The sequence below is a fragment of the Lynx rufus genome, unplaced genomic scaffold (assembly GCF_022079265.1).
Source record: "Lynx rufus isolate CCGP_SWC_20201006 ecotype Redwood Valley unplaced genomic scaffold, mLynRuf1.p SCAF_5, whole genome shotgun sequence".
NCBI classification, from domain to species: Eukaryota; Metazoa; Chordata; class Mammalia; order Carnivora; family Felidae; genus Lynx; species Lynx rufus.
In genome coordinates, this window is record NW_025814867.1 from 106459062 (window position 1) to 106474453 (window position 15392).

At 36.8% G+C, this 15392-nt stretch overlaps 1 protein-coding gene across 2 annotated transcripts in view; it reads right to left on the reverse strand.

Annotated features, from left to right (window-relative positions):
* ALCAM (activated leukocyte cell adhesion molecule) overlaps positions 1–15392 on the reverse strand; it is a 210825-nt gene that overhangs the window by 194405 nt on the left and 1028 nt on the right. The window lies entirely within an intron of this gene.

The window sequence follows — 15392 nt, forward strand, 5'->3', positions numbered from 1 at the left end:
CACAGATATACAGGCACTTGTTCTAACCAGACATCTCACTAGCTCATTTTTGTCTTTCTAATTCTGCTTTTCTAACATCCTTTTCTTGTTCCTTCAAATTTGTTCACTCATCAGACTTCCCTTTCTAGAATTTGAGTAATCACCACTTATCTCTCTCTTAAACTCATTTCTCTAATTTTAACTTCCTCTAAAAACTTGAGAAGTAACGTCTGTATTCTAGCCCTAATCCCACTCTTTGGGTAAAGGGAAGGAGAAACTCAATGCTCAAGTTTACCTCAGGCACACTGGGTTTAGAGTAGATCACTCAGTAGTATATTAATAATATATGCTCCATCCATCTGTGGGGGAGGAGTTTCAAAAACAGTCTTACTACATTCTCATTGGCTCAGGCATGAACCTGTACAGACAAGCCTCTAGTTTTCCCCACAGATCTGAGTATATGCCAGATATATGCTCAGTTGGAAACTAATAGGCACATTGTATATTTACCTAATTGTATTATTAAATGATATTCCCTAGCATTACTTAACTTTAGTTTACCTCTAGAATTTTAGCAAACTAATGCCATTCAGATACCTAAATTTTGATAAAGAACCATAATTCACATTGTCAAATTTGAAAAGCATTGCTAAATTTGGTCAATAATTCTCAGGACTTCAAGAGAGCTTTGCATCAGAATTTCTCTGTAAGAAGTTTCTGGACAGCCCCCATTCTTCTCACTTCAAGAAAAGAAATTAAGTGATTGTTACTAACAGGAGAGATTCAAAGTTAGAATTACTAGAATGTATTATCAACTAGGTGTCTCAACAAAGCAAAAAAATTATTTTATAGTATAATGCTACTGGTCCACATATATAATGTGGAAGTATCTTTTTTTTTTAATAGCAATTTCCTTTTCATGTTTGTTTCCAGGTCTTATCTTTCTCTTCTCTCTGTAGAGAGGTCCTCTCATTCCCTCCTCTACCTCCCTCAGCAGGACAAGCTGTCCTCTTAAATATCTCTTGTGCTCTGCAGTTGCCGAATACTCACTTTTCCTGTGATCACACCCTTTATCATAAAACCGTCCAGGTTTTATGATAGCTGTCCAGCTTCCCAGCACCATTTGTTGAAAAGACTACCTTTTTACCATTGTATATTCTTGCCTCCTTTGTTGTAGATTAATTGACAATAGATAGATAGATAGATAGATAGATAGATAGATAGATATAGATAGATAGATAGACAGACAGACAGACAGATAGATAGACAGACTGATTTCTGGGCTCTGTATTCTGTTCTGTTGATCTATATTTTTGTGCTAATACCAGAATGCTTTGATTACTATAGCTCATAGTATATCTTGAAATCCGGGGTTGTGATACCTCAAGTGTTATTCTTCTTTCTCGAGTGCTTTGGCGTTTCAGAATCTTTTGTGGTTCCACACAAATTTTAGTATTATTTGTTCTAGTTCTGTGAAAAATGTTGTTGGTATTTTGATAGAGATTGCATTATATCTGTAGATTGCTTTGGGTGGTACGGACATTTTAACAATATTGGTTCATCCAATACATGAACATGGAATATCTTCAGATGGATACTAACTCAATTCCATTTCTATTTATACTTCATTTGTACAGCTTGGGTAGAATATGGCAAATACCGTTTTTGTGGGTTTGTTTTTTAAGAACCATAACTCAGGAGACTTACTCTCTAATTAAATTTATGAAAACGACTAAAAATTTATCTCAATATAAATATTTCCTATTCATATGTGAATATATTTACCAATTATAAATCGGCTTCATTAATAATCAAGTTTTCTAATTTTTATTAATCCATTTATTCAATCATCATATATGTGCTGGACATATGTTATATATCAATAGACAAGGAGTTGAAAAAATACTAAGAAGACATAGACCCTGCCTGCAGGATCTCAAAACCTCTAAGGGAAGAATGACAAGAATAAATAGGCAATAAATGAAATGAGCTTTAAAACTACAGAGCACTTTAGAGAGACTGAGGAAGAATTTTTAGAGGAGATGGCATCTAAACTGTGTTCTCAAAGATGAGGATACTAGTTATTCAGGCAAAGAAAGGGTGATGGGAGAGGGCATGACAGTAGCGTTCTTGGATTTAAAAAGGGACAGGGAACAAGAAGGCAATGATACATTTAGAAGTATGGTGGGAGCATGGAATTCCAAGAAAGACTTGTGTTACAAAACGTAACTAGAACCCTAAATGCTATGCTAAGGAGTTTATATTTTATCCTTACTCTAATGGGGAGCCACTGAATTATTTTAAGCAGAGCAGTTACAGGATTCTATTCATCTTATATCATTTTGGAGGCAGAGGAGAGAAGAGATTGAAGAGTTTATTATTTGACAATCACACTGATGAATGAGCTTATCCCTACTGCACTGGTTAGAACAGGAAAATAGGGTTAAGCCATTCAATGCCACCTGGCTCTTTGGTGGAGAGTAGAGATATGAGTTTCAAAACCACACAATTTGGCTCCAGAAGTCACATTCTCAAACTCTAATCTATAATGGCAAGTAAGCACAATAAAACAATTACTTAAAGAATGCTTAAAATTATAATGAGTAAGCTACAGGCCTCAATCCCCAGGCTACCCTCTTAACAGTGTGTCTTATTTCAATAAGAAATGTTTAAAAGTTGTCTCTGTGTTGGCTAGTCTTAAATACGCCAGAGAACTGGGCCATTTCTTTAACTGACAGCATTTTAGTAATAAATTAAGAGATCTAATGTGTGGAATTATGCAATTTTCTGCAAAACTCAAAAAAATAATTCCCATTTTGAATAAAAAATCAACAGGGATCATCATTTCAAATTTTTTTTCTTAATTGGAGCTCCAATAAAAGTTACTGCTTACCATCATTTCAAACATATTTCTCTAAATCACATATAATTTTGAATCCTAGAATTTTTAGGCTGTAAAGATCTTAGAAATCATATGGTACAATACTTCCATGACAAAGGTGAATGTCATAAAAGGTAAATAAATTGTCAGGGTCACACACAGGTAGTGGATCAACTTAGATTGAAAATATAGTTGGAGTTGTTAAATCAAGAGGACATTTGGGAAAATTAAAAAGAGAGAAAGATGTGAGTGCAGAATAGTTCCATGTAGAAATCTATAATCATCTGGATAAAAATCTAGGCAGAGTAATTGAGAAAAATACCAGCTATTTTTCGTTTCCTATTCAAATACATAGCTATTTTCATTTAATAGATACCATGAAAGTGGTGTCAAAAAATTTAGCATTTTATCATTGGAAATAAACTTTGTTCTCCTTTGATGCCTTCTATATTAGAGTGAAGTATGCTTTTCAGGGGTATAACTACTTTGATTTCTTCTAGTGATTTATTATCCAACGGATACAGAGAATTAAAAACTAGGATTTTAGAGTATATATTATTTGTAGAAGCATTTTTGAATCTCACTAATAAGAGGATATTACTCAATTTCTAAAATAGTTAACATTAAAATTATAAATTCTTAATAATTTCATTATTAAATTAAACATCACCAGAAAATCATAATAAATAGAAGCACCCTACAGTGCTCATAAAAGGAAAGTAGTGGAGCTCCCTCTATTGAATTACAGTTGAGAAAATGTGCCTTGTATTTAAAATCATAATTTTATCATCAAAATGATTCCATTATAATAATAGTAAATTTTTTCTCTTTCTAAGGTCTAATATCTTTCAAATTATAGAAACCATATGCAATATAAATTTCTAAGGATAATATTGTAAATTACAAAGTCCTTATAATTTTAGAACATGTATTTTTTTTTTAACAGCTTTTGCTTGCAGGAAATCACATTTAAGATTGTAATTTTCAGTTATGTGTTTTTCTTTTGTTTTCCTTTAGTTGCTAAAACTGAAATTGCTTGACAGATAGTGGGATGATGAAACATTCTAATAAGAATATGAAGTCCAACTTTGTTATGGAAACCCCCCAAAATGTCCTTAGATGGAACTGAAATTGATCTTCCAATCAGTAAAATGAGGTATTTTCTGATATGAATAAACTGATATTACAGTTAAATGACTACTAAAAAATGTGATTCATAACAATTATAATTTGTTAAGAGGGGCGCCTGGGTGGCTCAGTCGGTTGAGCGTCCGACTTCGGCTCAGGTCATGATCTCGCGGTCCATGAGTTCAAGCCCCGCGTCGGGCTCTGTGCTCACTGCTCAGAGCCTGGAGCCTGTTTCAGATTCTGTGTCTCCCTCTCTCTCTGACCCTCCCCCGTTCATGCTCTGTCTCCCTCTGTCTCAAAAATAAATAAACATTAAAAAAAATTTTTTTTTTATAATTTGTTGAGAGTCCACTATATGTCAGGCACTGAGAAATGCTATACACTCATTACCTTATTGGAACATCCATATCAAATGAACTTGGAAATACTGTTACCCTCATATTACAAATCAGAAAACAGAGACAAGAGCTAGAATATTAAACTAATGTTCTGATCCATCACCCACGCCCTTGAACTCTGATGCATTTCTAGGTTATGTATTTACAGTCTGTGAAATCTGTAAGCATTGACAGTCCACAAAAATTAAGCACATAATTACTTTTGTAAAATATCATAGAGGTATAACCATACTATCTACAATAAAATCACTATTCAGGCTGTTCACATCCTTTCTAACTAAACATTTTAGATAAATCCCAAAAAAATGATAACCTCTAAACCATACCCTGAAACTCTACTCTTTTGTTTTACTTTTATATCATTTATTTTAGAAAGGAGACATATTTCTTATCAGCAAAGAGAAAAACAGCTAAGCAGATGCAGGTTGTGTTTTAATAAACAGATACTTATTTGTCATTCTACTATGATAAGAAAAGCAATTTTATTTCATACTAAAACAGTCATTTCTTTAAGAAAATTTCTATTTGAGAACTAGATTACCATCCACTGGGGTTGGGTAAAGGATTAATCCAACAGGGTAAATCCAAATACATATTACGTTTTACTCTCAGATCTGATAGCAAAAGCATTATTCATATTTAGAGTCATGCCGATCTCTGCAAAAATATAAAACCTATGCTTATAACTGACATAAGCATTTTTCTTAGAAAGTGTCATACCTATCACCAGGTAGAGAAAATGCTTGCAGAATGAAGTACAAATGCCACAAGCTGAAACATTTAAAACTAAATACTAGGCAGAAACTGCTTTATTTATGAAATTAAAGTTTGTGCATATTAATATTAACTCCACTATGAATATTTGTTGCCTTGTTTAAAAAATATATCTTCATTACATACTTATTGAAAACTCTTCACAAACATATTGTTATAGTTTTTCTATACAGAAGTTGCAATAAAAATGTTTTACTCCCTTCCATAAGAGATCTAAAAATTACAGGGTAAAATATATTTAATGGCACTGATGTTTTTTATAAATTTACAGAAGATGATACGTTTTATCCACTAGTAAACAATTTTGATGAGACTGTTAAACTTGTTGGAATAATTGTTCAAAATATGACTTACTTAAAAATAAGTGAAATCTGTTTAGTAAGACCTATTATACAGGGCTTACAAAATGGCATTAGTCCACCTACACAATGTATATTGTACCTACAATGAACTAACACAAATATTTGGAAACCATCTGTGTAACATAAAATAATATCAACTATTCTTTTTTTTAATTAAGTTTTATTTATTTATTTTTTTAATTTTTCGAGAGAGAGCATGTGCAAGCGGAGGAGGGGCAGAGAGAGCAGAGACAGAGGATCCAAAGTGGGCCCTGCATTGACAGGCTGACAACAGTGAGTCTGATGCAGGGCTCAAACTCATGAACCTTGAGATCATGACTGGAGCTGAAGTCAAAAACTCAACCGACTGAGCCACCCAGGTGCCCCAATATCAACTATCCTTAAGGTTGACATGTTGTTGTCTCTTAATCCACTGTTTTAATCTGACCCTATAGAGTATGAATCTTCCAAAATGAAAGAAAATATGACTTACATAGTTTATCTTCTCAAAGTTAGCCATCTTTATGGAAAGCCATGTGGAAAGAGCAATGGTAATAATTCAAATAAATGCACGTCTTTCACCCAAGGTTGGTCCCAACACGTGCATCATAAAGCTAAGCACCGATCAATCTATAGTTTTACCTTACACGTGAGCATGTGTGTGCCTATTACTCCTATAATTCTCACTTTTCCCATAGTTTTAAATAAATAAGAATCAACCTATTATCCTGTTTTCTTTTAAATTATACTTTCCCCATAACTCTGTACTATTAATATGAGGAAGGGGCATCGTCATACACTCTTGTTGAGATTTTAAAGATACACACTCTTTTTTAATTGAGAAATAATTGACATATAACATTGTATTATTTTGGTATATAACATAGTGATATAATATATGTATATATTGCAAAATGATTATCACAAGTTTACTTACTATCCCACCACCACACAGTTAACACTTTTTTTTTCATGATGAGAATTTTTAAGATCTTCTCTCTTAGCAGCTTCCAAATATATACAATACAGTATATACTTCTGAACTGTAATTTTAGAATTTCTTTCTAAGTTAAAAATGCACATATTCTTTGACTCAGCAATTTCACATCCAGGACATTTCCTACCAACGTAACAGTGCATATGAATAAGACACGTATTAGGATGTTCACTATAGTCATGTTTATAACAAAAAACACTAGAAACAGTCTACATTTTCAAGAACTAGGGAAATGCTTAAATTAATTATGGTGTGTACAATAAAATCCAATACATCTTTAAAAATCAGGTAGAGCTATACGTGCTGATATGGGATAATCTCTTAATCTCCAAAATGTGCTATTAAGCAAAAAAAGGAAAGTCACAAAATGGTATGTATAGTATGTTCCCACTTGATTTTTTTAAAGGGAAAAAGTATATATGCAAGTATTACTGTATGTGAGTATTTGAATAAGATCAAATAGATCCTCTTTAAACCCCACAACTGGTGACTAAATTAGGGAAATTACAGGAATGAATTCCTGGTGACCTCCAGGAATTAGAAGTCATGTTCCTTCCATGTTGGCATCTTTTTTTTTTTATTTTTTTTAAACGTATATTTATTTTTGAGACAGAGAGAAACAGAGCATGAATGGGGGAGGGTCAGAGAGAGGGAGACACAGAATCTGAAACAGGCTCCAGGCTCTGAGCTGTCAGCACAGAGCTTGACGCGGGGCTCGAACTCACTGACCGCGAGATCATGACCTGAGCCGAAGTCGGCTGCCTAACCGACTGAGCCACCCAGGCGCCCCCCATGTTGGCATCTTAACTCATGCCATTCTCCCAGCCCATATCTTCTGCTTGATTATTCCTCAGCATATACCTCAGATATCACTTTCTGAAAGAACCTTTCTAATATTTTCCTACAGCCTGGGTCACATCTGGCCACTCTGATGTAAAATGCTATTTATTTGTCCTTGTAGTACTTAGCAAAACTTCTAGCAAATTATATAATTCATTGATTGATATCTATTTTCCAGAGAGAAGATAATTTCCTGTAATGATAAGACCTTGACTGTCTAGTAACTAGTTTGTTGCAATATCCCCAGCACCAAGCAGAATATTTTGCACATTTGAGCACTCAATAAATATCTATTGAATGCTGTTTATAAATGCTGAATAGTTCATTTCCATGAGTTTTTTTTTTAATTTTTATTTTAATTACAGTTAGTTAACATACAGTGTTATATTAGTTTCACGTTAAGTTATATGAGTTTTTATCTTGGATTGGCCAACACTGTGACACTTAGGCAAGTACCTAAATAATCTTATGGTCCTGTATAGCTCCAAGCCTTGAATCTATGAGTTTAGGGGTAAATGAAACTAAGGACGTTGTTATCTCAAAAAACTGGCTAATTTGCTATTGAATTTCAGGTAATCTTTTCACCTGTGGTTTCATCTATCTCAGCTGTTGAATAAGAAACTAAACAGGGGTACTTGGGTGGCTCAGTCAGGGAAGCACCCAATTCTTGATTTCAGCTTAAGTCAGGATCTCAAGGTAGTGAAATAGAGCCCAGAGTCTGGCATTGGGTTCCATGATACATGGAGCCTGTTTAAGATTCTCTCTCCCTTTGCCCTTCCCTCTCCTGCACACAGACACATGCGCTCCCTCCCTCCCTCTCTCTCTCTCTCTCTCAAAAAAAAAAAAAAAAAAAACAAAAACTGAACAAGATGAATATCTAAGGTAATTTCCCATTTTTTCCAACAATCCCTCTTCTATCGCATTTTACTTCAGACCATGATTTACATGCCTTTAACCCTTCAAAATTGTGTGTGCTCTCTCCCTCTCTCTTTCCTCTCTCGTGTCTCTCTCTCTCTCTCTCTCTCACACACACACACACACACACACACACACACACACACTTAACTTTCCATAATTTTATTCCAAGGGAAGATAAGGGTTTAGCCATAGGAAATAGTGTTTTTATTGACACAAGGTGTAAACTATGAATATGGGGCTAAGTAAGGATACTAGCTTCTGTCACATCCCCCACTGGTTGACTGATGGCAAAAATGGTCCTAATCCTCTCCCCTGATCTTTATGCATACTGTTTGCCAAGTGTTTCTAGCTCCTTCCATTCAATAGATGATTTTCCCACCGTTGAATTTGAGCTGGGCTTGGGACTTGTCTTCACCAACTGAATGTGGAAGAAGTGATGGTTTGCCAGAGGAGGCTTGCAGATTTCTGCTTCCTCTCAGAACTCTGCTTCCACCAAGAGAACAAATCTAGGGAAGCCTGTTAGAGAACCAAAGACCATGGAGAAGAGTCAATTTTCCCTGAATGACAACCAGGCAACTCCCAGAAGCAAAGCTACCTCAGCTGACCCACAGCAGCTTACAGTAAAATGAAGATATGTAACTAAAATCATAAAAACACCCAACTGTCCAATCTAAATTGCCAGCCTGCAAAATTACGAACTGCATAAAATGGTTGCTGTTTAAACCACTATGTTTTGGAGTGTTCTATTTTACAGCACAATTAATTGATATACTATGGTTCAAAAATGTAATAAGAGTAGCTACATGGGTTTTTATGTTTTCTTGATTTGGAACTAGGTAAATTCCACACTGATAAACTCCCCAACTAATTAGGGAAAATACTTGGGGATGTGCTGACAAGAGTTTTAGCCACAATGACCAACGCCATCTCCCTTCATTCTGCTGTATTATCAAGAACAAAATTATGGCATCCTTTGTGTGTTTAGATAATAATGTCTCACCTTTCCTACCTCCATTCCCTTTTGGGGTTTTCTGAGTACTTGAGACACTTAGATATAGATGAACCAAAGAACACATGGGCACCTAATTAGGAAGTCAGTGTTGGCACCAAATGTTCCAGCCATATTGTTGGCTGCCCCAAGTCAAGTCACCTTACATGTACAAAAAGACTTAAGAGCTTCCTTCAATTGTATAGACATCCCTGACAATTATTTTTATATCCAAATTGATAGTGGATCTACTGAGAAACCTCATAGAAGAACAGAATGGGAATTGTGCAAATGGCGGAGAAAGGGTTTCAGAATCAGACTGAAATAGGCTTTCATAGGTACAAAGTATAGTTCCCAGGTGAATTCCAAACACTACTATTCTGTTGGTATCTCAGGTCAATTTGGTTTCCATTCCAAACCATGGGATCCTTAATGTTTTACACCCACTACAATATTCTGAGGTTCTAGGCTATTACTTTACATCTCTCCTATACTTGACACTATAGGGAGGACATGTGGCCTCTTATTGATATTTCCCTGTACTTATAAATAAAAAAGGTTAGAAATATGCACTTTGTCAGCATGAGAGTACTTACAGTTAAGTAGTCTAAGACATATTAACAGGCAAGTCATCAATACTCATAGTGACCATATAATTTGTCATCCAAACTGCACTTCTCAAGGTGAAGTAAGGTCTCATTAATAACTGAATCAGGACATAAGGATAAACCAGGACTGTTGTGGATATACCGGGATGTATTGCTCACAGAGTAATAGAGGAGAGAGTTTTAGGGGGAAAAGGGGGGGAGGACAGGGGGGCTAACAGGCCAGAGAAGCTGGACAGCAGTCTGATTTCTGATTAATCTATTCTCCCAGTTTAGTTTCATTATGTTGCAATGCTATGAATTCTTAGAAGATCAGACACAGGCATGTTCATTGAAATACGTCAATTCAAAGTCGAATTAAGTAATCCTTTGATTACAAACTGTTTTGGATTGGACTGATTTCCCCTTGAATGGAATGGATAATTGAGAACTGACTGGATAAATAAGAGAGTAAGCACTAAAAGCTAATTTCATTCTTGGAAAATACACTACAGTAATGGACTATGATAATAGGTTACCATAAAACAATTACTGAATACCACAGCATATTTGGAACTAGTCCTAGTTGAAATATATATGATATTACGTCTAGTAATAAGGTGAGAGGAAGCATATAAATCCTGTTAATTAAACAGAGAAATTAGCTGAATGGCAATATAACTCCAAATATATAATACTTTGTACACTGTAAGGATACTTGTAATAACTGTAGGATTTAACCTTATCAAATAGCATATAATATCCTCTTCTTAAATATAAAACATATATTTTAGTCTTGACTTTATTCTCCATAGGGGAAATTCTGCTCTAATTTAAAAAAAAAAAAGTAATGACAAATTCAAATGAACATTTTTCCAGTCTTTTTTCATTTCTTATTGAACATAAGAAGGGGCTCTTATATCCAAGAGTAAATACGTAGATGAATGTTACGTCATACCCACCACTCTTAAGGAAACTTTAATATTCCAGTGAGTTAGCTCATTTCTTAATATGCCACATACATTCATGTGTAAAAAATGAAATGGGCCTTTGTTAAAACCTAACAATGAAGAATAAAGTTGACACTCTGAGAAGTTAAATTCAAGTTTCTGTGTATACACACTATTTTATCATAGTTGCACCTATGTTGCTCTCTTGCATAATTGGTAATATACATATCTGTGACTGCTTGAGTTAACAGCTTCAGAGAGTAAGAAGCCTTTGGTGATATTTTATGCTAAATAAATGACTAGAACAGAAAGAAGTGTGTTTAAGAATATAAAACAAGGTGATTATAAAGTATCTAAGATACTGTATGACAAAATACTAACTTCTTACACCAAGTAATGTTAACAACTTAGTGATCAATTTTACAAAGGCCTATGTTTAGTGACCTGAAAACTTGAGAAAAAGAAAAAGGAGAAAAAAGAAATAAAAAGAGACATTTTTGCCTGATTTTTAAAAAATGGTGTATGGGTCGCCTGGGCAGCTCAGTTGGTTAAGTGCCCCACTCTTGATTTCTGCTCAGGTCATGATCTCACAACGGTGAGACAGAGCCCCACATGGGGCTCTGCCATCAGCACAGAGTCTGCTTAAGATTCTCTCCTTCTGTCTCTCTCTCTGTCCCTCCCCCTCCCCTAAGATAAAAAATAAAAACTAAGTTTTAAAATGGTCAAAGTGATAATTAAATGTAATAAATTAAAGAGTGTTTTTCTATTAATAATATAATGTCATATAGCATGTTAATATAATATAACATGCTTTAGTTGAAAAATTCAAATGCTGAGCAAGGGAATTACTAATCTCACCAAAATCAGAACCATGCATTACAAAGACAGAAAAACTTACAGATGGGAAATAAGAAGGGGGAGGAAAATAGCTTTCCCAAAGTCAGAACATCTATATGACATAACTGAAAACTGAACATGTGAGTGCTGACTCCAATAAAAAAATAATTTCTGGTAACACTTAAGACTATTAAAGTAGACTTTTATTGATTTTCTTCTCTTTAATAAGTTAACAGCAAACAAGCATTCTCTTCCAAAATTCTATTTAAAAAGATAAGCTAAATTGAATTTTCTAAAAAGTCAAAGTTTGAAATTGTGTCATGAAAATATTTTGGATTTCTATAGATTTTAAAACCACAGGAAAGCATTACTATTTTCTACTTCCTTCCATAGCGCACTTAAAACCACCTTGCAAATCAATTATTTTAGGGGCATCTTAAGGATGTACATATAAGGCTTTGCCACATGAACATAATAGCATCAACGATCACTTAACATTTCATTCTAGGAACCACATATGCAGTTTAAATAGAGGCAGTCTTCCAGGACATATGGGTTATACTAATGGCGTTTTCTGAGACCTAAAAATCTCTCTTTTCCCAGGATAGTAGGAGACTAAATCCTCTCTATCACACTTCTTTTTTTTTTTTTTTTTTAATAGCCCTCTTCAGGCCTGGAGGAATAAGCACAAGGTATTATAATGGGTTTAAACAAGAGGAAAAGAGATGGAAATTTCGCAATTGGGTACCACTGACATTTTCTAGCAACACAATTTATATGAACTGTATCCATTCAGTCTGTCTGAAAGCATTAGAAAAATACAAGTGGATAATGACTCTGCCTTGACCAAATCAGCATTTTACCTTGGGTCATTAGAAACAGTTTTTTTTTTTAATTTTTAATTTTTTTTAATTTACATCCAAATTAGTTAGCATATAGTGAATCCATGATTTCAGGAGTAGATTCCTTAACTTCCCTGACCCATTTAGCTCACCCCCCCTCCTACAACCCCTCCAGTAACCCTGTTTGTTCTCCATATTTATGAGTCTCTTCTGTTTTGTCCCCCTCCCTGTTTTTATATTATTTTTGTTTATCTTCCCTTATGTTCATCTGTTTTGTGGATAATGACTCTGCCTTGATCAAATCAGCATTTTACCTTAGGTCATTAGAAACAGTTTTGAGCTAAAGAGATCCCAGACAGTAGATCCTTAGTCCACCGTTTTACTTACATATGAGAGAGTTGAAGTCCAAATATGTGAAATAACTTGCTCAAGTGCCCAAAGGTGAATGATGCTGAGCCAAGCCTAGGAAAGCAGTTTACTGAAAATAGTATCCCATTAAGTTGTAAATTGCTATTGGATTAAACAAATCATCAAGGAAAAAGCAATATTTACTGGCAACTAAGCAGTTTGCCATTTTTAAATTAATAAATTTTAATAGTCCCACATCAGGCAGTCTGCAAAGACATTATTTGAGTTGATGCTTTCCCCAAGGCCTACTGAGATAAACAATGCCTTGAGAACATAATACCCCACTCTGGGGGAAAAACTTAAGTGTGCTTATGTCTTAGAATTAACCTTGTATCAGTAAGAAATAAAGAAAAATTCCTGAGAAGGGTGCACACCAAAGATCCAAGAGAAGAAACAGTTAACTGCACCTCCTTGTTGTAAGTAATCAAGGAAAGCATTTTTTTAAAAAAGCAATACAAAATGTCACCACAGGCTGACGCTCTTTCTACAAGGATAATGAGATTCTTGCTTCCTTGGATGCTCAGCACTTACTTCATTGCCTTCATCTCTGAATTCGGTTTCTGTGGTTCATACATACTGTCCCCCTCCCTTCAAAACAGGTGACAGGCCATGCCCGGAACGTATCAATGACTATGTAGCGACTACAGCCCAAAAGACCTGCAGGAGCAGTTCCACAGGCGCGAATTTTTGTTCTCTAGGTCTCAACACACACTACTAAAAGTGCTCCCGAAATGAAGGGTTGCAGGCGGGTAAGTCAGTTGGTCTCTTGGATTAAGCCAGCCTGGCCATTGGCACGTATCCCCAACGGGCGCAGCTATGCAGAGGGCTCCGAAGGAGGCGCACTTGCCTTCCAGGACTTGCGTCCCGCGTCTGGACGAGGCGCTGTTAGTGCCACAAACCTTTCTTTTAAACACACTGACCCCGAGAATTCTGCACATATGCCAACCCAATAAATCCAAGCAAACCACTGATCTGAGGGTCTGAGGTTTCTGACCCTCAGATCAGCCGAGGTTGGCGGCGCGGCTAGAATGCATCCAGCTCACCGAAAGCGCGCCGCTGGGAACCGGCTGCAAACGCGAGCTTGCGGCTCCAAAAGAATCTCCGAGAAGGAAGTCTGAAAGCGGAACCGCTCCCTTTTTAGCAGCTAAATATGAGGGAAAACCTGTCCTCGGAGGTGGCCCGACTGAAAACTGACTCCAGAGCGACCGCACGGAAAAGGAAACCGGGCGCGCGCGTGTGCTCCCGGGGAATTGGTGTGGTGAGACTGCAACTCTCCAACTGGGCAGAGGGTTAAACTGAAAACCAACCGTGGGGAGGGTGGGTCTTTGCATTTTACTAACTTACCTCACCCTCGTCTACCCTCCTCGCCCCTCGGCCCCAGAGTGAGTGCCCTTCCTTCCTACATCGGACAATGGGATCAGGAAAAAGTGAAATCCACAATGTGCCAAAGTCAGGCGGCTCTCCCCTGGCCACGTCCCGGGTGTGCTTACCCCAACCCACCTGCTTCAAATCCGGTTCAACTCGCGCTTCACACGCCCCGCCCCGGAGCTAGAGATGGGTCGCAGATGGTTCTCTCTAGCCTCAGAACTGCAGGTGAGCTCAGGACCTCAGCCAGAAATGTAACTTTATAATAGAGATCGGGCGAGGGCACCCACCCCCCTCCTCCGCACCACCACCAGGAAGCCGACACAGCAGCAGCAGTTCACAAACACTTGTGATCTTCTGGCTCCAGCCCCAGCCTCACTTTCCCTCTTTCCCTGGGAGAGACCCGGAGGCTTCCAAACATTTTTTTTTTTTTTTTTTTTGGCCTCAGCTTGGTAACTGCAGGGATGTTCAGAAATTAAAGACGCGGAAAGGAAGTGAGTCTTTCTTTGCTAAAAACTAAAGAAAAGGGTAAAAGAACAAACAGAAGCCGAAAAAAAAAAAAGGAAGTAGGAGTTTTTACTTGCAAATGTCTATGAAGGGCTGGAGATAAAACTTCAAAGGGAGAAAACAATTCCAAAAATTACTCGAGTCTAGCGAGCAAATGAACCTGCTGCTCTATCAAGTGACGGCGAACATACAGAATGCCCTGTTAGGGACCAACTGGCGGCAGCCGACCGGTGGGTCTCAGGATGACAGCCACAGGGGCCGTCCCCAGGGTAGGAAAGGGATTCCCGGCTAGATATTTTAGTTATTGGGGATTTTGAGTTTCTTGCTTCTGAGCCTCAGTACATTACTGAAAACTGAGGTTGAATCACAGGTCCTGTAAAATCCACAAGCCACTCACTAAGGTCTCACAACCCTGGCTGCCAAGTCCAGTTCAGGCTGCGTCCTTTGCCTGCCACCACCCCTGCACTCATTACCCACCCAGACAATGGGGGAGGGGGCTTCAAACCACGGTTTAAGCTGAGGGAGGTTTTTCTAAAAAGGAGTGATTAAAGTCCTCCCTTTCTCTTCTACCCTTCCTACCCCTTCTTCACCTCTTACCGAGGGGAAGTTACCAGGGATTTATCCCCCAAAAAGTGCAGACAGTTATTTCTCGGAA